We start from the raw sequence: 24,962 nt of genomic DNA on the forward strand, positions 1-24,962 counted from the left end.
GTTCCTAGGCATTCACAAGTAAACTCTGCAAAAGAAACTGGGAACAAGAAAGAAGACACACTGTATCTGAAGTGTCTGAATATGTGTTTTCGACTCATAGCCGCAGGCTTTGCAGTGACCATTTATTTTTAATGAAGTAGCACTAGTACAAGTGAAAATGCAAGTGGATGTTCTGCTATTGCCATACATTGTTTGCTAATGTGGGAGCTTCTCTCTGGCGTAACCATAGTGTAGCCTTGATAATACTTTGATAAGAAGCAAAACCAAGAGGCAATAACCCTATCTATGTCTTGTGACTGTAAGGATAAATTTGGAACCAGCATTCTCTCTGTATTTTCTCTGGGAGACTTTTATGGTTCACAGAGAAAATAGAGGAAATAAATGATAATATCTCCATTCTCCAGCAATTCTCACTGTTTCATCTTTTACTGCTATTTATTCTCTTTCTTTTTCATTTTCCTTCCCCTCTTGAAAAGAACATGTTAAAGCATATATCAAGCTAGGAGTCTGTACAGAGTTTTCTTTTCTCTTAGGAATCAGAATTCTAGAACTTAGGCGGAGATGTTATAAGAGCAAAGACTTAACCAACTCCTCATTATACAAAAGAGGAAACTGAGACACAGCAAAGAGAAGGAACTTGCATCTGATCAGAGCTGAGACTGAGTTGGAAGCCCGTGGTGGCTGTGTTTTGGGCTTCCCCCAGGACTGAATAGTGTCATGGGGTTTGGGAAAAGACCTTGTGAGTCGCACAGGGAAAAAGACTCAAACACCCACCTTCTCTTCTGAATTCTAAACGTTCTGAGGTGTAATCCTTTCTCAAGGTCAAGAATCAGTTCAGGCTGATGCAGTTCTGTTGTTTGATTGCTTCACATTCTGGATCCCAAGACATTGTTTTTATTATTATTATTTTGACTTTTGTTTCCCTTCTTATAGATTCAGGTTAGTGTGCATTATGTTGCTTTGTTGGACTGTTATTATGCATCAAAACTGGCATAAATCCAGAGGCAACAGATTAGAAAGATTGACTTTTCTGTTGGGCTAATTAAAACTATGGTATGTGAGTTAACACATGTAATTTTAATTTTATAACAAATGTAACAGTGCATGCTGGGAAGATCCCTAGAAATATAAGAAAAGAAAACCTTTCTAAATTGTAAGAATCAAAAAAAGATAGGATGCAGAGGATCAGCTTGTTTCACTGCACAGGGGTAAAGCCCTGAAAGGTCTTCCCTGATGTCTTAGATGGTAAAGAATCTGCCTACAATGCAAAAGACCTGGTTCGATCCCTAGGTCAGGAAGATCCCCTGAAGGAGTGAGTGGCTCCCCATTCTAGTGTTCTTGCCTGAAGGATTCCTGGACAGAGGAGCCTGGTGGGCTACAGTCCATGGGGTTGTAAAGAGTTGGACACAACTGAGCGACTAACACTTTCACTTTCACTTTTTCCAACCCCCTAAACCAATTTAGAAAGCCACTTAGGCACTATTTTCAATAGAAATATATATATTGGAAGACTCTTTTCCCAGTAGCAAGTGTAACATCCTTAGGAACAATAATTCCTCAAGGGAGACTGTATAACTGCATTACTTATTTCTCAGTTTTAGAGCAGCAGCAATTAGATAAACTTAAAACCAGTGGCTATAATCCTCAAGGTTGGATCTGATTAATAAAGTGAGTGATAGCCTGCTGATTCTAAAATAAAAAGCTAAATAAATATATGTTGCCATGATCAGCAATAAAGTAATAAGCAGTTTGCAGTAAATGTGATTGGCATAAAACAATGTAGAAACTAATGTCAAATGCACTCAGGAAACAGCTACTGCTGTCAAGTTTGCAAAATAGGATGGTGCTTCCACAAATGTATCTACAATTTAAAACGATTGAAATAGGTTGACAGATACGCTCACAAATTATTCATGCAGTATTTAAATTGTGTACCTAACTTCTCAATAGCATATTTATTTAATCAAAGCATGATCATTTCTGACAATTACTTTCATAAACTTTCATGAAATATACCAGGAAATATCTGCAGACACATATTAGTTAAGTCATGTAAGCAGCAAAGAAAAGCTGACACAGCTATTCAGAGCAGCAAAGGAACAGATAGAGTTTAGCACATTAAGACACTGCCAAATGGTTCTTTAGCTGGTAAATGCCTGGGATAATCACAGATGAGTACAAAGGAAAGCTTGGGGAGGTTATTAAATTTTACTACTAGGACATAAGTCTCTAACATGGCATGCTTTGACTAGGTCTATAGATTTTCCAGAAGAAAACTGAATGCACTCTATCTGGGTGAATGAATCAGAAGCAGCATGTCTATCAGGAGTTTGAAAATTTGCAAGCCCTCCGAAACTGTCAGATAAGGCCACTGAGTGGAGTAGGGACAGGCAAACTGGAAAGCACTTGCCCAGGATTTTAAAGACAGCTGATGGAGGGCTTCCCTGGTGGTCCAGTGGTTAAGACTCTGTGCTTCCAATGGAGGGGGCGCAGGGGGTTCTACCCCTGGTGGTGGAACTAAAACCCCATACACAGAGCAGTGCAGCAAAAGAAAAAAAGTGGGGGTCAGCTGACGGAGTCAATTATTGTTGTGCTAGAACACAAGTGCAGGATCACCAGAGCTAACGTTCCTAGAAGAGCTAGAGATTAAGATTTCCTTGTGAGAAACATGTATTTTTCATTGCTGGCAACTAATATATTAAAAACCATAAAACAGCAATAATACCTGTGTAGAACCACCTGTTTGCAGGACCCTACAGTGATAGACACAGTTCAGTTCAGTTCAGTTCAATTCAGTTGCTCAGTAGTGTCCGACTCTTTGTGACCCCATGAATCGCAGCACGCCAGGCCTCCCTATCCATCACCATCTCCCGGAGTTCACTCAGACTCACGTCCAACGAGTCCGTGATGCCATCCAGCCATCTCATCCTGGGTCGTTCCCTTCTCCTCCTGCCCCCAATCTCTCCCAGCATCAGAGTCTTTTGCAATGAGTCAACTCTTCGCATGAGGTGTCCAAAGTACTGGAGCTTCAGCTTTAGCATCAGTCCTTCCAATGAACCCCTAGGACTGATCTATTTTAGGATGGGCTTGTTGGACCTCCTTGCAGTCCAAGGGACTCTCAAGAGTCTTCTCCAACACCACAGTTCAAAAGCATCAATTCTTCGGCACTCAGCCTTCTTCACAGTCCAACTCTCAAATCCATACATGACCACAGGAGAAACCATAGCCTTGACTAGGCAGACCTTAATCGGCAAAGTAATGTCTCCGCTTTTGAATATACTATCTAGGTTGGTCATAACTTTTCTTCCAAGGAGTAAGTGTCTTTTAATTTCATGGCTGCAGTCACCATCTGCAGTGATTTTGGAGCCCCCAAAAATAAAGTCTGACACTGTTTCCACTGTTTCCCCATCTATTTCCCATGAAGTGATGGGACCGGATGCCATGATCTTAGTTTTCTGAATGTTGAGCTTTTAAGCCAGCTTTTTCACTCTCCACTTTCACTTCCATCAAGAGGCTTTTTAGTTCCTCTTCACTTTCTGCCATAAGGGTGGTGTCATCTGCAGATCTGAGGTTATTGATATTTCTCCCGGCAATCTTGATTCCAGCTTGTGTTTCTTCCAGTCCAGTGTTTCTCATGATGTACTCTGCATAGAAGTTAAATAAGCAGGGTGACAATGTACAGCCTTGACGTACTCCTTTTCCTATTTGGAACCAGTCTGTTGTTCCATGTCCAGTTCTAACTGTTGCTTCCTGACCTGCATACAGGTTTCTCAAGAGGCAGGTCAGGTGCTCTGGTATTCCTATCTCTCAGAATTTTCCACAGTTTATTGTGATGCACACAGTCAAAGGCTTTGGCATAGTCAATAAAGCAGAAATAGATGTTTTTCTGGAACTCTCTTGCTTTTTCGATGATCCAGCGGATGTTGGCAATTTGATCTCTGGTTCCTCTGCCTTTTCTAAAACCAGCTTGAACATCAGGGAGTTCACGGTTCATGTATTGCTGAAGTCTGGCTTGGAGAATTTTAAGCATTACTTTACTAGCATGTGAGATGAGTGCAATTGTGTAGTAGTTTGAGCATTCTTTGGCATTGCCTTTCTTTGGGATTGGAATGAAAACTGACCTTTTCCAGTCCTGTGGCCACTGCTGAGTTTTCCAAATTTGCTGGCATATTGAGTGCAGCACTTTCACAGCATCATCTTTCAGGATTTGAAACAACTCAACTGGAATGCCATCACCTCCACTAACTTTGTTCGTAATGATGCTTTCTGAGGCCCACTTGACTTCACATTCCAAGATGTCTGGCTCTAGATTAGTGATCACATCATCATGATTATCTGGGTCATGAAGATATTTTGTACAATTCTTCCATGTATTCTTGCCACCTCTTCTTAATATCTTCTGCTTCTGTTAGGTCCAGACCATTTCTGTCCTTTATCGAGCCCATCTTTGCATGAAATGTTCCCTTGGTATCTCTAATTTTCTTGAAGAGATCTCTAGTCTTTCCCATTCTGTTGTTTTCCTCTCTTTCTTTGCATTGATCGCTGAAGAAGGCTTTCTTATCTCTTCTTGCTATTCTTTGGAACTCTGCATTCAGATGCTTATATCTTTCCTTTTCTCCTTTGCTTTTCGCCTCTCTTCTTTTCACAGCTATTTGTAAGGCCTCCCCAGACAGCCATTTTGCTTTTTTGCATTTATTTTCCATGGGGATGGACTTAATCCCTGTTTCCTGTACAATGTCACGGACCTCATTCCAAAGTTCATCAGGCACTCTATCTATCAGATCTAGACCCTTAAATCTATTTCTCCCTTCCACTGTATAATCATAAGGGATTTGATTTAGGTCATACCTGAATGGTCTAGCAGTTTTCCCGACTTTCTTCGATTTAAGTCTGAATTTGGCAATAAGGAGTTCATGATCTGAGCCACAGTCAGCTCCCGGTCTTGTTTTTGTTGACTGTATAGAGCTTCTCCATCTTTGGCTGCAAAGAATACAATCAATCTGATTTCAGTGTTGACCATCTGGTGATGTCCATGTGTAGAGTCTTCTCTCGTGTTGTTGGAAGAGGGTGTTTGCTATGACCAGTGCATTTTCTTGGCAAAACTCTATTAGTCTTTCCCCTGCTTCATTCCACATTCCAAGGCCAAATCTGCCTTTTACTCCAGGTGTTTCTTGACTTCCTACTTTTGCATTCCAGTCCCCTGTAATGAAAAGGACATCTTTTTTTGGGTGTTAGTTCTAAAAGATCTTGTAGGTCTTCATAAAACTGTTCAACTTCAGTTTCTTCAGCATTACTGGTTGGGGCATAGACTTGGATAACTGTGATACTGAATGGTTTGCCTTGGAGACGAAAAGAGATCATTCTGTCGTTTTTGAGATTGCATCCAAGTACTGCATTTCGGACACTTTTGTTGACCATGATGGCTACTCCATTTCTTTTAAGGGGTTCCTGCCCGCAGTAGTAGATGTAATGGTCATCTGAGTTAAATTCACCCATTCCAGTCCATTTTAGTTCGCTGATTCCTAGAATGTCAACGTTCACCCTTGCCATCTCTTGTTTGACCACTTCCAGTTTGCCTTGATTCATGGACCTGATATTCCAGGTTCCTATGCAATATTGCTCTTTACAGCATTGAATCTTGCTTCTATCACCAGTCACATCCACAGCTGGGTATTGATTTTGCTTTGGCTCTATCCCTTCATTCTTTCTGGAGTTATTTCTTCTCTGATCTCCAGTAGCATATTGGGCACCTAATGATCTGGGGAGTTCCTCTTTTGGTATCCTCTCATTTTGCCTTTTCATACTGTTCATGGGGTTCTCAAGGCAAGAATACTGAAGTGGCTTGCCATTCCCTTCTCCAGTGGACCACATTCTGTCAGACCTCTTCACCATGACCTGCCCATCTTGGGTTGCCCCGCAGGCATGGCTTGGTTTCATTGAGTTAGACAAGGCTGTGGTCCTAGTGTGATTAGACTGACTAGTTTTCTGTGAGTATGGTTTCACTGTGTTTGCCCTCTGATGCCCTCTTGCAACACTTACCATCTTACTTGGGTTTCTCTTACCTTGGGCGTGGGGTATCTCTTCATGGCTGCTCCAGCAAAACACAGCCGCTGTTCCTTACCTTGGACGAGGGGTATCTCCTTACCACCGCCATTCCCGACCTTCAACATGGGAGAGCTCCCCTAGGCCCTCCTGTGCCTGTGCAGCCACCACTCCTCGGGTTGCTCCTCCTGGCCACCGGCCCTGGGTATCTATATATTCCATGTAGCCTGTTCATGATCACAGTTAAACAATTTATGGCCAAAACCATTTTGGAAGCTATCAGAAAAATACACCAGCCCAACCATATTAGGGTTTGGACTTAGGCGAAATAAAATATTTCTTTGAACTTAAAGTTGGTTAACTATAATATGGCATACAGGGAACAATTCAGGTAACTGTGATCGTTCTTTTCTTTTCCTTTTTTTTTTTTTTTTCTGTCGAAAGGAAATACTTGGAGCACCTACCTCTTAGACTGTTGTGAGGATTAAGTGAGTTACTTCTATCAAGTGCTTAGAACAATGCCTGACATATAGTAGGTTCTCAATACATGCTACCTGTGAATGCTCTTACCATTATGCATAGAATGGGGGCATGTTCCTGGAATGTTAAATGCAAGATGGCATTTCCAGAATGTGGCAATTCATTGAGAAGCCTCTTGCAATGTAACTGTTCCCAAGGGGAAAATAATAGCAAGGTATCCTAGTCATTGTGTTATGGAGAGCTGGGAAGCAGTTCAGAGGGTAGAAGAAATATTTCAAGGCTACAATGAAGCACAGCTTCTAATAATCTTTTTTTTTTTTTTTTTTTTGACACAAAGGTAATTAGCATAGTAGGCTGACTTGGCATGCAATCATGGGAAATGATCAAGTTGTGTATGTGTGTGTGTGTGTCTGGAAGTTTCTTCAGCTTTTCTCTGAACTTTTGGGAAAAGATCTTTTTTTTTCGGTTTGTTTTCTCTAAGACCCTTTATGAGACTGAGAGACAGAGATAAATAGAGACAGCTGCTGCAAAGCCAGTGAAGTCTGCAGTTGTTCACAAAAGGAAAAGTTCTCTTGCTTCTATTCACTTTCCAGCCATAATTTACACACAGAGCTCTGGCTACTGTTCTCAAGCATTGGTCTACAAACTAGTGATCCCCTTCAGATCGCTGCTCCAGGTGGATTGGGAAGCTGGCGTACAGCAGCTCAGAGAGACTTTTATTAAAATTCACAATTGTAAGCATTCATATAAACCAGGGGCCTGCAGCCTGAAGCCAGGAGGCCAGCCCACAGCCTGTTTCTGTGGGACTGGTTTTTCCATTTTTAAAAGATTGTAAAAGGAAAAAGAAATATGCAGCAGTGACCATAGAAGGCCCATAAAACCTAAAATATTTACTATCTGGCCCTTAGTCATTTCCACCTACTATTAGATGAAAAAGGGAAGAGGAGTGTTGGTTTTCCTTTATAATTTGAATTATGAAGGCTGTAATTTACAAACAAGTCACTCTTCTTATCTGGACTTTGTCCTTGTTCATATGTTATTTCTCTTTAACCAGGTGGCAGAAAAATGCCCAGTTTTTTTTTTTTTTCTTTTTACGTAACTTCTATTGTACCCTGTTGTCTTAAAGAAAATTCAGTTCAGTTATCCAAGTGAGACACTTTAGTTTTGATGGTATGTACATGCTGACTTGCCACCAGGATGGCCAGTTCTTGCTTGGCTGTAAAATTATAGCACAAATACTTTTCATTGATCGCAATTTAACAGCCAATCAAGGCACAGCTTTATCCCCCCAATTTCACTGTGCCTTTACAATTGAGAAGAGTAGCGACTATAATGGGTACTATTATGGCCATTGTGTTTCTTCCAGATGAACTCTGGGATGAAGCTGAAGCTGGACAAGTTATATAAATGTCTGAAGCTAGGATGTTACGGAAAGAATTATACAACCTCACAGGATATAAAGATTTTCCATAACTTTGCGCTGCCTGGAATCCCCTCTAGCCCATAAAACCTGTTGTACCCGCAGAAGACTCTTTGTAACAGAATACTTCTTATCATGATCCTAGTTTTCAGAGCCAAGAAATAAAGTCTGAGAAGAGGGAGAAAATGAGGTCGTGAGATTAGAAGTTGGAATGGTTTATTTTTGAATAACTAGGTTTGAGTTTGAAAGTGCATTTCAACTTTTCCATGATTAAAACCATGAAACTAACTCTGGACATTTTTTGAGACCCCCATTTTGATTCATTTTCCCCCCAGGAGTCTGCATTGTCGGTAAGGCACTGACACTTTGTTGATCCTTTTCATCTTTCAGGTTTAACCATCCGTTTCTACTTTTGTGAGTAGTCAAGTGATTTAGTTATGTTTTTATCATTTGAACTCTCAACAGTTCTGTTGTGAGAAAACACCAAGTTCCCTGAGGATTCAAAAATATAATATATAAACCTCAAATTCCATATGCAGGGAGCATGGAGGTATTATTTTTTTAATTTTTATTGAAATATAATTGATTTATAATATATCTGTTTCAGGTATACAGTTTTACATATATGAATATATATATATTATATATATGTATTCTTTTTGCATTTTTCCATTGCAAGTTATTACAATATATTGAACATATTTCTCTGTGCCATATAATAGTTCCATGTAGATTATCTATTCATATATGTGTTCTTAGTCACTCAGTCATGACTGACTCTTTGCAACCCCATGGGCTGTAGACCACCAGGCTTCTTTGTCTGTGGCGATTCTCCAACAAGAAAACTGGAGTGTGTTTCCATGCCCTCCTCCAGGAAATCTTCCCAATCCAGGGATCAAACCCAGGTCTCCTGCATTGCAGGCAGATTCTTTACCATCTAAGCCACCAGAGAATACTAGTATATGTATTTTAACCCCAAATTCCTAATTTGTCCGTCTCCTCTTCTCCTTTGGTAAATGTAAATTTATTTTGTCTGTGAGTCTATTTCTAAGTATGTTCATTTGTATCATTTTTTTTTAGATTACACATATAAATAATATCATAGGAAATTTGTCTTTCTCTGTATGGCTTACTTCACTTAGAATGATAATTCCTAGGTTTACCATGTTGCTGCGAATCACATTATTTCATTCTAAGACTGAATAATGTTTCCTTGTATATATATGTGTGTGTATATATATATATGTTTATTACATCTTCTTATCCATACATCTGTTGATGGACACTTATGTTCCTTCCATGTCTTGGCTGTTAGTGCTGCAATGAACATTGGCATACACGTATCTTTTCGAATTAGACTTTTCTGCAAGTATATGCCCAGGAGTGAGTAGCATTACAGGATCATATGGTATTAAGTTAGTTAAACAAGGAGGTCATTGGATGGAGGTGGTTCAAATACTTTAGCAGCCTAGTAATCAAATATAAACCTCAGGCTGAGATGCCTCAAAGTTAAGAAATCAAAGCCTAAGGATAACTCATCACAAAGAGCCAACTCGGCTTTTCCAAATAAGGCGAACACTTTATCCACAGCCAGTCAAGTAATTTCCTTGCTTTACTTTCAAATGTGCTCTTTAAAAGACTTTCCCCCTATGTCCTGTGGACAGAGCCCTCCTAACCACTTCCAATTTGACCCCGCCTGATCTGAATCTATTTTTGCCCAAGTTAACTCTGAAAATTTTGATGCTTCAGTTTATCTTTTAACAGAGGCAAATGTGCTTAATACATAGCAATGTCAAATAAATTACTTTAATGCCTTCTGGTAGTTTACTTCATTTTGGGGAGTTTTCTTTTTACTTTTCTCATCCAACAGTGGGTGGTATTACATTCCAGCCATTTGGATGAGCATATCATTGAAAGCGAGGTGCTTTTATAACACTGGCACACAAGAAATTAAGAGTGTTGTGTCCATATTTCCTCGTTACAGATATGTGGTAGGAAAAATTCCAAACTGTCAAGTTCCCATCACTAAGACCAGTGAATGTATGCTCTGGCACCAGATTCCAACTGCTAAACAATACCAGGTGTGTAATCCATGCTAACTCTACTCAACCAAATTGTCTGTAAGACAAACTCCGCCAGTCAAAATCCAACTGTCTCCTTCACGCTCACTACAGATATCCAAAAAATTACAAAGCAACCTGTGCTAACTGAATCAAAGACTTCTTCAGCCTCTGTTCTTCCTCATGTATTTCTTTATATTGAAAATTGACATTTAGACTAAGGACAAAGACGTCCAATAAGATTTCTGCCCATGTGCCTCCCTCTCTTTCCTAAAAGACACCACCATTCAAATAATGACTTTAAAGTGAATATATGACAAATTTTACCTCAGACACATAACCAAATCAGTCCTGGGTTAAGTAATTTAGCACAATGTTGTTGATTAGACTTTGTTAAATTCAGAAGAGATTTCATAGGCCAGTGTCCCAATCTAATGAAAATTGAAGTAGGTGTAATGAACAGAGGAAGGGAGAAATTATTTCAAACTACATGAGATATCATGGTGGAAGTGACACTTGATCTGAGACTTAATAAAATTTTAATTGCAGATAATAAGGGAAAGGCAATTCCAGGGGAGTTGAAACAAATACAGGAAAGGTGGAAACATGGAGAATGTTGGGTGTAGTTGCAACAAATTAAGACCAGGTTCACTGCTCTTTGGGGTAAAGAGAAGTGAAAAATGAAGGCCAGGCTGTATTTGGGGAGCTGCTGACAATGATTCTGGAAAGATTTTTCTCACCCCTCCCTAAGCACCACTAGCCTTGGCTAGAATTTTGTCCTTTACTTATGAGTTTACACTCTTCCACCCAGTGTCTTATGTAACATCCAAAGGATGCTGCCAATTCTGCTGCCATCATTCAGCCTAAACCTGGACCTGCAGGAGCCCCCTGCAAGTTCTTCCTGTGTTTCTGCTTTCTGCATGTTCATATGTGCGTGCGTGCTGAGTTGTGTCAGATTCTTTTCGACCCCATGGATTGCAGCCCACCAGGCTCCTCTGTCCTTGGAATTCTCCAGGCAAGAATTCTGGAGTGGGTTGCCGTTTCCTCCCCCAGGGGATCTTCCCAATCCAGGGATCAGATCCTTGTCTCCTGCACTGGCAGGTGGATTCTTTACCACTGAGTCACCTAGGAGGACTCCTTCTCCGCAGTTATCTGTAAACAAACGACTGATCCTATCAACTCCTGTTCTCCCACCCCAGAAAAACATCATCGACTCAATGGTTTTCCCTTGCTCTTAAGATAGAGACCTAAATCCATTCATCCTCCACACAAATCTTCTGCTCCCCACCTCACCACCACCCTCGACTTAACATGCTGTGTTCTGCTCTTAAAAGGCAGACCACACTGGCCACTTTACTTGCCTGAAATGGAAGCCTCTTGACACAGATTTTACCCTACTTATAGTCCCCAGCCTGGAAGTCTGGAAGTCTCCTCTGTAGCCCTCCCCCACAACCTTCCATTCCTCGGCCTTCATTCAAATGTCAACGGAAAGGTCACATCCACAGGGAAGATTTCTCTGATCCCCAGACTGGCTCTGGGTCTATGGTTCCCTTCAGAGGTTCTATGCTCTGAGGGTTTAATTGATCCTTGCAAACAAAGAAACACTTTCCGCGTGCGTGCGTGTGTGTGTGTGTGTGTGTGTGTGTGTGTGTGTGTGTGTGTGAGAACCTCCCACTCTGAGGGCTGCAAGGATAAATATCTCATTGTGCAGATGTAATCCATCAAAGCAGACCCTTGGGGAAGCCCTGCTATGGAGGTTGATGGAATTGGGGCTTAATTCTCAAGCAATATGGAGTCAGAACTTCTCATTTTTAAATCCTCTCACATCTGGTTTCCCTTCTCCAGTTTTCACTGATGACATTTGCAATGATGTAAAATTATGTGAATAAAATTTCTAATCCTGACTCTATACCTATCCAGCTCTTCATCTTTGGGAGGGGGTGGAAATAATCTCTTTACAGCTCTGTTTTCAGACTCCACCCAGATTTAGAGTCCTCCCACAACACACCCCTAATGTTTCCAGTGGAACCATTGCACACCTGCAGTGTAGTTTTCAGGATATCATTCAACTTTTTAAATCCTTATTTCCCTCATCTGTAAAGTAACACCATTGTCGATTAAATGAGGTAATGCATGTCAAGAACTAATATAAGACCTGGCCCGTAGCTGGTAACCAGTTCATTTTCCCCTTTTCTAACCAGCCTTCCAGAGGCGTGTACTTCTGTGGCTAGTCATGAATCCCATGATTCAGCAAAGCGCCAGAGAGCTGGGTTTATGGTGATCATGGCAGTCATATCTGTCCATGTATTTTGGGACAAGCTGGATCCTAATCTGCCCATCTTTTCCTCCTCTCCTCCACCACCAACCTCTTTTTACCTTCGGCTATCTCGGCACCCAATATTAACACATACTCAGAGAATCCTTATAATAGGATTCATCAACCCTGTGCTTCCCCATAGACACCATTTGTTGTTGTTGTGTTGTTGTTGTTGTTGTTGTTTAGTTGCTAGTTGTGTCCAGCTCTCTTGAGACCTGGTGGACTGCAGCCTACCAGGCTCCTCTGTCCATGGGATTTCCCAGGCAAGAATACTGGAGTGGGTTGCCATTTCCTTCTCCAGGGGATCTTTCTAATCAAACTCGAATCTCCTGCATTGCCAGGCAGGTTCTTTACCACTGAGCTCCCAAGGGAGCCCTCATACCTATATTTCACTGATTTTAATATAAAATCCTTTCTACCCTGCTGGACTCTTGTCCACTACTGCCAAACACACAGTATAGGGACTTAGTCAACAGTTATTGAGTGTTTACTTATTTCATCACAAACACCCCTCCATTGTGACACCATCTCTGATTCCATGTCTTTCACTGAAGTTATCCCGTCTCAGATAACAGATAGTTCTTTATTAATGATTTTCTATTTTCTGCCCTGCATTAACATTATAGTTATCTGTGGCATGTCGCTCCCTCTTACTTGATAAACCGTGAAGTCCCCATCAGGACAGAATATCACTCCTTCATCTTCATACTACCTCAACTATGTTTAAACAATAGCAAATCCTCAATAAATGTGGATGATTGAGTAAGCAAAATGAAAAATAAATAGCTTGTCAAATGTAATAGTTCCTTACCTAAGACATGTATATCCTGGGAACACTCCTATTTTCCAGTAAAGAAATGTTTTCATTCTTAATCATCCAAAGAACATTGTTGGGATTGCTGATTGATATCAAATTAGAATTCAAGTACTATTCAAGTTTGAAGTCGTAGGTCCCTATGAATTAAGGCATGTGGGAGAAGGATGTCCAGGAGAGAGGGGAGCTATATCCTGTAATCCCCCAGGGGCAGTGACTCTATGAGACAGGAGGCACTGTGGCTAGCAGGATGCAAAGAGCCGATTTTTCACTTCCGAATGTAAACAGGCGCAAGCCAGGTATAGTTATTTCCCATGGGAGCTCCCTAACTATTTTAACAAGAGAACTGGAGCATTGAGGACAGAAAATCCAGCACTGACTTCCAGGGCCTAACCACAGATAAAAAATTGATTACATTTTTGTTGGTTTGAGAGGTTTCCAGATAACGATTTTTTTATTTCTAAACTGCAGCAGGCCATTGAAATTGTAAGCTGCTGTAATGCCACCTACATGGCAGCAAAGGACGATAGCAAAAATCAATAGGTTCCATCTCTTCATTCACATGGATTTGAGCACATAGATAATGAAGCGTATTCATTTAGGTATAAACGGCTGCCACTAAATAATGAGTCTCAAATAAGTTTGCACTGCCCAATAGTTTGATGACATGTGGCATTTTAGATAGGTTATTATATTGCTGATTATGGAACAGAGCTGTATTTAAATACAGCTGTATACAGAAATATTCAGATTGGGAGGCATAGAGCAGAATATTACTTCCTATAATCTATCTTTAGCAATAATGCCTCACTGATAGTCTGAAATGCCTACCTATACATTTTGCCCTGTGTCCACAGCAAGGCATATGCTCAAAATATATAAATTTATTTCCTTAAACAGCTAGATGCCTGCCTACATCTTCCCTTCAATTCATACAGAAATTGCATGTGGAAATGGGGTACATACCAGCAAGCAAGTGAGCAGCTAGGAAGCTGAATGTATATTGGTATGAAATTTGAAAACACACATAGATGGGCTCAAAAGCACTTCTTTTCCCACAAACCACAAAATGGAATTCTATTATAGTCACCTACCAGATATGCACAAGTGGGTGTATTTGCTTCTCAAGGCTGATGATTGTTCATCAGCAACAGGATAACGTGTCCCATCATCTTTCTTCACTAACAGGGGAAGGATATTCTAGATGAGATGTGTGAACACAGACCAGGGAGTTTGTACAAGCATGTAAGCAATTTGTACGTTATGGAGGGGGAAAGGCATCCACGCCAAAGATGTGACATACAGTGGAGAACTATTCAATCTGAAAGTTGCTGCTGATGTGACTGACAAAAATATCTTGACATTTGAGTCTTTTAACTGCCCATCCATCACAGGATGGCTCTAGTGATTAGTTCAGTTGAAGAAGATGGCAAGGAAAGTTAGAGTCATTTTACCATTCATATGGCTCAGAAACAAAGTTAGAAGCACAATACATGTACTTATAAGAAGGGTGAGATTTTAAGTGGGGAATTTTGACCATAGGACATTTATTTAAATTTAAAAACAGCACTACACACCAAAGTGGATTTTTTTTTTTTTTTTTGGCTCTGCTGGGTCTTCACTGCTATAGAGGCTTTTCTCTAATTGCGGTGAGCCAGGGCTACTCTCTAGTTTCCGTGCATAGGTTTCCGTGCATTGCAGTTGCTTCTCTTGTTGCAGAGCACAGGCTCTAGAGCACACAGGTTTCAGTAGTTGTGGCGCATGGGCTTAGTTGCTCCACGGCATGTGGAACCTTCCCGATCCAGGGATCAAACCCATGTATTGTGCACTGGCAGGTGGATTCTTTACTACTGAGCCACCAGGGAAGCCCCAAAGTGGATTAAATAACATATGTTTTATTTTCTAAAGCAAAACAGTTTTTTTTTTAACCAATTATATGCCACGTGTAACCTCAGATTGGTTTAGATTTTTTACAGTCCATAGTACTTAGATAAAAGTTTCACAGTTATCCAGGGATCAGGTGTCCGTTAGTGTTCAGGAATCTGCTTGTGTCTGTATTTGTGGCCAGTTGGTTCAATTGTGCTACACTGTGCTCCTTCCAGAGTTTGAAATTCCTGGTTCAACCCCATTGTTGACCAATTAACTTCCTGCACTGCTACACTGGAGAAAGATCTTATTTTACTAATACCTACTTCAGTTATAAAGATCTGGTAGAGTGAAAAATGACCCCCAGAGGTGTTGATTCTTTCATTCCCTGGGATCTATAACTTATCTTATATGGAAAAAGGACCTTTGCAGACATGGTTCAACCAAGAATATAGAGATGAAGAGACTTTCCTGGATTATCTGGGGGGACACAATGTAATCACAAGGGTTCTTACAAGAGGGAAACAAGAAAGTCAAAGGCAGAGAGGTGCTATGATGACAGAGCAATGACTACAGTGATGTGGCAATGAGCCTCCAGGACCTGGAGGATGAAGGAACAGAATATCCCCTGGAGCCTCCAGAAGGAGCCAGCCTTGCTGATGCCTTGGTTTTAGCCCCTTACAACTTCGTTTGGACTTGCTATAAGCAGGCAAATGGGTGTTATTTTCAGCCACTAAAGTAATGGTAATTGGTTACAGCAACAATAGAAAACTAATACAAGAGGGATGAGGAAAATGTTAATAAGTGAGTCACAGGGATTCCTAACCCCTTCTAAGGAGAGAAATAATAGGGTAATTCATAAACAAGGAAACAAATACAGTATTCATGGGAGAAAAGAAATGTGCTTTAAAATCAAACAGAAGCGAGTTCAAAAATCACTTTCCTTGCTTACTGTTATTTGACCTTTGGTGAGTTAAGCTTCAAAACCCAGTATCTGCAACTATGAAGTGGCGGCAACAATGGCAGCTGTGCAAGCAAGAGTATTGCTAAACAACAGCAAAGGAGATTTCTGGCACATCTGGCACTTTGCAAATATGAGCAAATCTAAGTCGTCTTCCCACTCCATATTTTTTTTGGCTGTTCTGGGTCTTAGTTGTGGCGCACAGGGATTTTTAGTTGTGGCATGTGGATCTAATTCCTTGACCAGGGATCAAACCTGGGCCCCCTGCACTGGGAGTGAGGAGTCTTAGCAACAGGACCACCACTCTGTTTTAAAAATCCAGAACTATCAGCCTTCTCACTCAAAGATTCTGGATTTCAGGAGAAAAAAAAATGCTATTATAATAGATTTAGAATAAACTCATATTTTCATTGATTATTATATTAGTCATAGAAGACCCTGCATTTAGACCTTGACAATAATGAGATCATTGAGAGGAAAACCCCCAGACGCTACAGCTTATGAACCCATAAGACAAATACGTACATGTAAATGGATAAGACATAGTAATGAAGTGATATAACATGTAACTGAGAATCCATGAAAGCACAGGGGGCAGAATTATTGATTCTGATTAGGGAACTCAAGGATACCAACCCAGGAGCAGTGGCATTAGAAGTAAGCTTTGAAGAAGGAGCAGTATTTCCTCAAGTAGAATGTATTCGGAAAGGTCTCAGAGGAAAGGAAGAGGATATGCAAATCTAGGAACCTAGGATATTCCAGGATCAGGCAAATAGTCCCATGTGGTTGGAATTAAGGAATTTAGGAAGTCAAGGCGCATCTCCAGTTTTCTCAGCTTAAATGACCAGATAGAAATATCATCAGAGAGACTGCTAGAGGAAGGATGAGTTATGAGGAAAGAGAGGATAGAAGAAAATGTGTCCAAATTTGGATGATTGGATTTTGGGAGGCTGGCAGAAACACCATATGGGGATATGCAGCAAGCAGTGAAGAATCTGGAGTAGGTTGAATTATTTTGACTCAAGCTATTTGTCTGCCAAACCAAATGTCCTTCCTATAACCATATGAATATGCACTATAGAATATTTTAAGGTAACAGCCTTCAAAATTGAAAAACTCACTTGACAGGCTATTTTTCTACCCAAAGAGTTGAATACCTTCTTCTGTAACTATTCTTATTTATGTCTCTTGTGAATATTTCACAAGCTTTTACTATTACGTCTGGTGTATATACCTGTTTCAGCATTGAAAAATTCATCATATAGTTCTCAATTATGCCCACAGAAGTGATAATTAAGGCTCTTTCTAGATACACTGGTTGAACATTTTGGCCAAAAAGCTCTTTTGGAATAAACTTATGCAAGAATTATGAAAGTACTTTCCACATCAAGAAAATGAGGTATGAGTTAAATAGACCTTCAAAATAGAGTGTATTTTATTGTCCTGAATATCTAAACTGTGAATTTCCTGATCCTCAGAAAATTAGATTGAGAGTGGTTGCATACGAATGTTTAATGTTGAAGTCAAATATTGCCTTTAAATGATGGTTGATTCCTCTACCCTTAAAAATATTTATTTATCTTTTGCTGAGTGAACATATTATTTGTTTGTTTCTTTTTTCCTATTCCTTCTAGCCACTAGGAACTAAGAGACCTAAGTCAAAATGATACAAAGCAGACCAGCTAGTTTGGCTAAATAAGTGTCCTAAAAATTTCTGGAATTGTTGGCTTTTTTTAAAGGTTTGAGATATCATAAAACCTGTAGAAATGCTAACCATTTTTTGCCAACATCTTTTCAATATTTATAAAGAATTTCAGGTCATTGTTCTAGGAATGAGAAAACTAACACGAATATAATATTATCTTATGAGGTTTTTTTTTTTTTTTCAGAATTGCTGCTTTTAACTCTAGGAAAAAATTTGTCATAATTTATAGCTCCCTAATACTACTTCAGGACATATACGGTAAAGCATAGTTGTATTGGTAATTTATAGTTACAGAGAGATCAACCCAAACATAAGTTTATTTTGAAAGATGAAACTTTTGTGCATGTTTTAAAAAGCATGATGTAGAATGGACTCTGGGAGGTAGTAACTTTTCACTTTCTCTCCATCTGAATGCCAGTTTCTCTGTCTTTGCTGTGTCCAGCAGATTCTGGGCTTATAGACACATGGGTGTCATTAAGGCTTGTGTCTCCACATGAGGGTGCAGCTGGGGTCTTTTTCCACAAAGGTCAAATCAGGGGCTGGATACCACTGTCAGTGTGCCTTTAGCACAGATCAGAACAGGGGCATGCAGAGGAGCTTGACTCACTATGATGAGCATTAACATAGACAACCACATTAAATAGTCTTCCTGATCCCAACAAACCAAGGAAGTGACCACTGCACCCTCCCAAGGCAAGGAAATAAAACTAGTGTGGGAATAGTGACTGCTCCAAGCCCACCATGATAGAGAATGTTCCCACTTCCATCTCTTGCAGGACAGTCACTACCGAGTCACATTAAACCGACAAATTAAAATATCAATCACGTACTCTGTCTATTGGAGGCAGTGGGGCACATGCAGCCAAGGAAAGCAACAAGCCTCCATAAACGTCTAGGAAAACAAAGATCTCGGAGGAAACAGACCACAACTTAAGAACTTAATAAAAACATGAATAATCACGAAATCAAGCACAGTACCCAAAATACCAGACAAACTGATGACAAAACTTAACAGTAAATACATATGAATTTTGTGCCTTACAAAACTAGTAGGTTGATTGAAGATAGGCAGCCTTGAGGTCTAAACTAGATCTCAAGTTTTTTTATTTTAAACCCAAATCCAACATGAGTTCAGGTCAGTTCAGTCACTCAGTGGTGTCTGACTCTTTGCAACCCCATAGACTGCAGGACACCAGGCTTCCTTGTCCATCACCAACTCCCGGAGTTTGCTCAAATTTATGTCCACTGAGTCAGTGATGCCATCCAACCATTTCATGCTCTGTCATCCTTCTTTTCCTGCATTCAATTTTTCCCAGCATCAGGGTCTTTTCAGATGAGTCAGTTCTTCACATCAAGTGGCCAAAGTATTGGAGTTTCAGCTTCAACATCAGTCCTTCCAATGAATATTCAGGACTGATTTCCTTTAGGGTTGACTGGTTGGATCTTCTTGCAGTCCAAGGAACCCTCAAGAGTCTTCTCCAACACCACAGTTCAAAAGCATCAATTCTTCAGAGCTCAGCTTTCTTTATAGTCCAACTCTCACATCCATACATGACTACTGGTAAAACCATAGCTTTGACTAACTGGACCTTTGTTGGCTAAGTAATGTCTCTGCATTTTAATATGCTGTCTAGATTGGTCATAACTTTTCTTCTAAGGAGTAAGTGTCTTAATTTCATGGCTGCAGTCACCATCTGCAATGATTTTGCTGCTGCTGAGTCGCTTCAGTCGTGTCCAACTCTCAGCGACCCCATGGACTGCAGCCCACCAGGCTCCTCCATCCATGGGATTTTCCAGGCAAGAGTACTGGAGTGGGGTGCCATTGCCTTCTCTGACAGTGATTTTGGAGCCCCCCCAAATAAAATCTCTCACTGTTTCCCCATCTATTTGCCATTAAGTGATGGGACCGGATGCCATGATCTTAGTTTTCTGGAGGCTGAGTTTTAAGCCACCTTTTTCACTCTCCTCTTTCACTTTCATCAAGAAGCTCTTTAGTTCTTCTTTGCTTTCTGCCATAAGGATGGTGTCATCTGCATATTTGAGTTTATTGATATTTCTCCCAGCAATCTTGATTCTAGCTTGTGCTTCATCTAGCCTGGCATTTCACATAATGTACTCTGCAATTAAGTTAAATATAAGCAAGACAATAATATACAGCCTTGATGTACTTCTTTCCTGATTTGGAACCAGTCTGTTGTTCCATGTCCATTTCTAACTGTTGTTTCTTGACCTGCATACAGATTTCTCAGAAGGCAGGTAAGGTGGTCTGGAATTCCCATCTCTTTAAGAATTTTTCACAGTTTATTGTGATTCACACAGTCAAAGGCTTTGGCCTAGTCAATAAAGCAGAAATAGATGTTTTTCTGGAACTCTTTTGCTTTTATGATGATCCAGTGGATGTTGGCAATTTGATCTCTGGTTCCTCTGCCTTTTCTAAATCTAGCTTGATCATCTGGAAGTTCATGGTTCACATACTTTGGAAGCCTGGTTTGGAGAATTTTGAGCATTACCTTGCTAGTGTGTGAAATGAGTGCAAATCCAACATACATACATGAAAACATGAGGAAAAAAGATAAGAGAGTGGAATGTGAGATCCAGAAGATCAAATGCCAGTGTTTCAAAAAAAGGAAAAGGAAATCCGTGTGAGAGAGAACTGTGAAATACATATATACAGATTTTTACATATACATTTTAAATAGGAATACACACACACAGACACACAACAATTTGAAATGTGCATACTTTATTTGAGAAAAAATACAAATAGTAGAAAATACCTCAACAATTTTTTTAGAGTTGAGATTTTGTAGGATATTTGCTCTGGTCATAAATAGAATTATAAGATAATTTATAATAGATGATGCCCCCCTCAAAAAAAATTGGCCCTTTTCTCATATGAAACATTCGAGATTTAGTAGCATTGATAATCAGAGAAAAAGAGTGGGGAAGGATAAATGCAGAAAGGAAGGGACAGAAAAGAAAGAAGGTAGAGAGGAGGAATTTAAAGATAGAATACAAAAATTTAAAAAGGACCAAAGTACAAAGAAAAAAACAGTATAACAAAATTTAGCAAAGTTAAAAATTGAAGCTAGAAATATGAAACAAAAGGAATTAAAAAGTATCTTAAACCTTGAAAATACCCATAAAATAGAGAAATTCCTCAAGAATCTGATTAAGGAAAATAAGGAAAGAGAGAGGAACGTATCTATTGAAGGTTAAATATTGCTGAAGCACAACCAGGGATGCAGAAGGGACGGCATCAAAACAATATTGTTGTTTTGTCCTTGTTTAGTCACTAAGTTGTGTCTGACTGTTGGCGACCCCATGGACTGTAGCCCACCAAGCTCCGCTGTCCACAGGATTTTCCAGGCAGGAATACTGGAGCAGGTTGCCATTTCCCTCTCCAGGGGATCATCCATATCCAGAGATCAAACCTGCATCTCCTCCACTGGCAGGCAGATTCTTTACCACTGAGCCACCAGTTCAGTTCAGTTCAGCTCAGTCGCTCAGTTGTGTCCGACTCTTTGCAACCCCATGAATTGCAGCATGCCAGGCCTCCCTGTCCATCACCAACTCCTGGAGTTCACTCAGACTCACATCCGTTGAGTCAGTGATGCCATCCAGCCATCTCATCCTCTGTCGTCCCCTTCTCCTCCTGCCCCGAATCCCTCCCAGCATCAGAGTCTTTTCCAGTGAGTCAACTCTTCGCATGAGGTGGCCAAAGTACTTTAGCATCATTCCTTCCAAAGAAATCCCAGGGTTGATCTCCTTCAGAATGGACTGGTTGGATCTCCTTGGAGTCCAAGGGACTCTCAAGAGTCTTCTCCAACACCACAGTTCAAAAGCATCAATCCTTCGATGCTCAGCTTTCTTCACAGTCCAACTCTCACATCCATACATGACCACTGGAAAAACCATAACCTTGACTAGATGGACCTTTGTTGGCAAAGTAATGTCTCTGCTTTTGAATATGCTATCTAGGGTGGTCATAACTTTCCTTCCAAGGAGTAAGCGTCTTTTAATTTCATGGCTGCAATCACCATCTGCAGTGACTTTGAAGCCCCAAAAAATAAAGTCTGACACTGTTTCCACTGTTTCCCCATCTATTTCCCATGAAGTGATGGGGCCAGCTACCAGGGAACCCCTCAAATAATGTTAAAGGAATGTAAATTCTACTACGGCAGTAATACGAAAGCATAGGGGAAACAAATATTATACTAGCAAAATCAAAGTTACTTATCTAACCTCCCCAAAATGCAGTCCACTTGAAAGTGAAGATATTAGAAGAATACAGAAGATTATTAGAAATATAATCCGCCTCTTCTTTGAAGATGGACTTGAAGTCTTAAAACTCCAGCTCTCTCCAGGACAGAGAGCTTCTCTGACCCCATGTCTGAGATACCAAAGGCTGTTTTTCTCCCAGGAACTAGAGATACAGTGGGGGATGCTTAAATGAAAATTTCAGAAGTTCAGATTTAGAACATCTACATTGAAAACCAAATTTGTCTCTTGAGTGCACTTTTGAATATGTGTCTCACGGCCAAAATTAAGTCTTGAGAAACATTACAACTGTGAAAAACAAACCTGTGAAAACCCAGCCTTTTCAGAGCTCTTCCTCAGAACAGCATGCTTTACATTGCTATTGGAAGGAAATAACATCAATGTTCCGAGATAAAATGTGTCTCAGTAAATGTGTTCCTAAAAAGTTATGGGTAAATCAAAATTTGTTCATTCATATCTTTCCATTGATTTGCATTATCATTTCACAGATGACTTATTTTCATTGCAAATTTTTTTTTTGAATTGGCAATGCCTGTTAATATTTTTGTTTCAAGTCTCTCTCAGCCCCTTTGTTCGTGTGGGTAACAATCTATAAAACATTTCCACTGGCAGGAGACTTGCTGATCCATATTGTATGCCCTGACTTTACAGAGCAGTTGGTTGGTCCCATCCTCAGAGCCCTGCTGGAAGCTCCACCCTCCCCAACAGCGGGTCAAACCCTACACAGATAAATCACCAAAAGCAAACCCTTATCCCTCCACTCATTTGCCACTTGCCACACTGGAATTTCTTTTTTAATCCTCTTTTATTTAGATTTGGCTTCAAAGCAAACCTCCACTGTGTATGTCTTTGTGCTCTTGAATAATCTACTTAGTCTCTCTGAGTCTCAGTTTCCTCATCTAAGAAATAATGGGTTATGAAGCCTGTCCCTCAGCAGGTTGTTTTGAGATCACATTTTATCCGAAATATTTATTGAAGTATAGTTGATCTACAATGCTATGTTAATTTCTGCTATACGGCAAAGTGATTCAGTTATATATACACATTCTATGTACATTCTTTTTTATATTTTTTTCCATTGTGGTTTATTGTAGGATACTGAATATAGCTTCCTGTGCTATAAAGTAGAATCTTGTTTATTCATTCTTTCCATAAAAGCTTACAACTGCTAACCCCAAACTCCCATCCTCCTCTCCCCCAAACCCTTCCCCTTGGCACCGCCAAGTCTATTCTCTGTGTCTGTGACTCTGTTTCTTGATTTATAGATAGGCTCATTGATGTCATATGTTAGATTTCACATATAAGTGATGCCGTACAGTATTTGTCTTTCTCTGACTTCACTTAGTATGATAATCTCTAGGTCCATCCATATTGCTGTAGATGGCATTATTTCATCCTTTTTATGGCTGAGTAGTATTCTATTGTGTGTATGTACCACATCTTATCCATTCATCTGTCAATGAACATTTAGATTTTCTTCATATCTTGGCTATTGTGAATAGTGCTACTATGAACATAGAGGGTCATGTATCTTTTTAGGTTAAGTTTCATCTGGATATATGCCCAGGAATGTGATTGCTGGATCATATGATAATTCTACTCTTAGTTTTCTGAGGAACTTTCATACTATTTTCCACAGTGGCTGCACCAACTTACATTCCCACCAACAGTGCAGCAAGGTTCGCTTTTCTCCATGTTCTCTCCAGCATTTGTTATTTGTAGAGTTTTTAAGGGTTTCCCAGGTGGTGCTAGTGGTAAAGCACCTGCCTGACAATGCAGGAGACTCAAGAGACGTGGGTTTGATCCCTGAGTCAGGAAGATACCCTGGAGGAGGAAATAGCAACCCACTTCACAATCCATGTGGTCGCAGAGATGGGCATGACTGGAGAGCTTTTAATGATGTCTATCCTGACCACTATGAGGTGGTATCTCATTGTAGTTTTGATTTGCATATGACTAATAATTAGCAGTATTGAGCATCTTTTCATATTCTTGTTGGCCCTTTGTGTTTCTTCTTTGGAGAAATGTCTGTTTAGGTCTTTTGCCCATTTTTTGATTGGGTTGTTTGGTTTTGTTGCTGAGTTGTATGAGTGAGAGCCATCTAGTAAAGAAGGCTGAGACAGCTCCTAAGTCTGAAATCACTACCCTTGACTATGCTTTCTTGATAGAATAGTTAGGGCAGAGTCTCCCACACTGGTCAAGTAACTTATGTCCTAGAACAATTCAATATATATATATTTTTACTAACAGGAAAAACAAATTTTACTCTTATTAAGAAGCAAATAGCTCCAATAATTTGGGATATTTTTATTTCAGCCTAAACTTTCACACTAAACTAAGTATTAAAAAAAGAAAAGTCTCCTTTGTCACCATAACTAGGGGTAATAGGCACATTTAACTGTAAATGTTCTAAAAACAGTAGTTTGGGACAATGTACCCCAAAATATCAGCCTTAATCATACTGTTTTCTTTAAACCAGATGCCATTGCTCACAAAAGCATAAGTCAAATATTTGCAAGAAAAATCTAGCAATCCCATAGTGAAAACATCACTGCTATAAATATTTTCATGTTCTAATGGGGACCTTGGGGTCTTGTTCAACAAAACAATATCCCTTATGTAACAGAGATAGAAAACAGGGGGTTTGGACCTTTTTTATTGGTTTAGCTTTTTCCTGAATGCCAGTGTCAGCACATGTGGTTCAGTGGATCATGTTTTTCCCTTAAGTATTTTATATCATTGCTTTTTTTTTTTTTAACTCTCCCCTCCTGTCGAATTTTATACCTATTCAACACAACCTAAATTTCAAAGGTGGTCAGATATAAGTGGTGGTCAGATATACACATTTTAAAACTTTTAAGAAAAATAGAATATAAATAGCCATTGCACCGTCATCTTGTTTCAGGTTTCCTGCTTGGGCAGTAATATTAATCACATAAAAGAGACAGGCTTTCCCCTATATTCTCTCTGAAGTACCTGGATAATAGTATTTGATGCAAATTCTTGAGTTGTTTTG

The 24,962-nt window shown here is 39.9% G+C and overlaps 1 protein-coding gene across 1 annotated transcript in view; it reads left to right on the plus strand.

Annotated features, from left to right (window-relative positions):
- The window catches only part of TENM3 (teneurin transmembrane protein 3), a 2,757,765-nt gene that overhangs the window by 1,801,512 nt on the left and 931,291 nt on the right, over positions 1-24,962 (plus strand). The window lies entirely within an intron of this gene.

Source organism: Ovis aries, chromosome 26, assembly GCF_016772045.2.
Source record: "Ovis aries strain OAR_USU_Benz2616 breed Rambouillet chromosome 26, ARS-UI_Ramb_v3.0, whole genome shotgun sequence".
Classification (NCBI taxonomy): domain Eukaryota; kingdom Metazoa; phylum Chordata; class Mammalia; order Artiodactyla; family Bovidae; genus Ovis; species Ovis aries.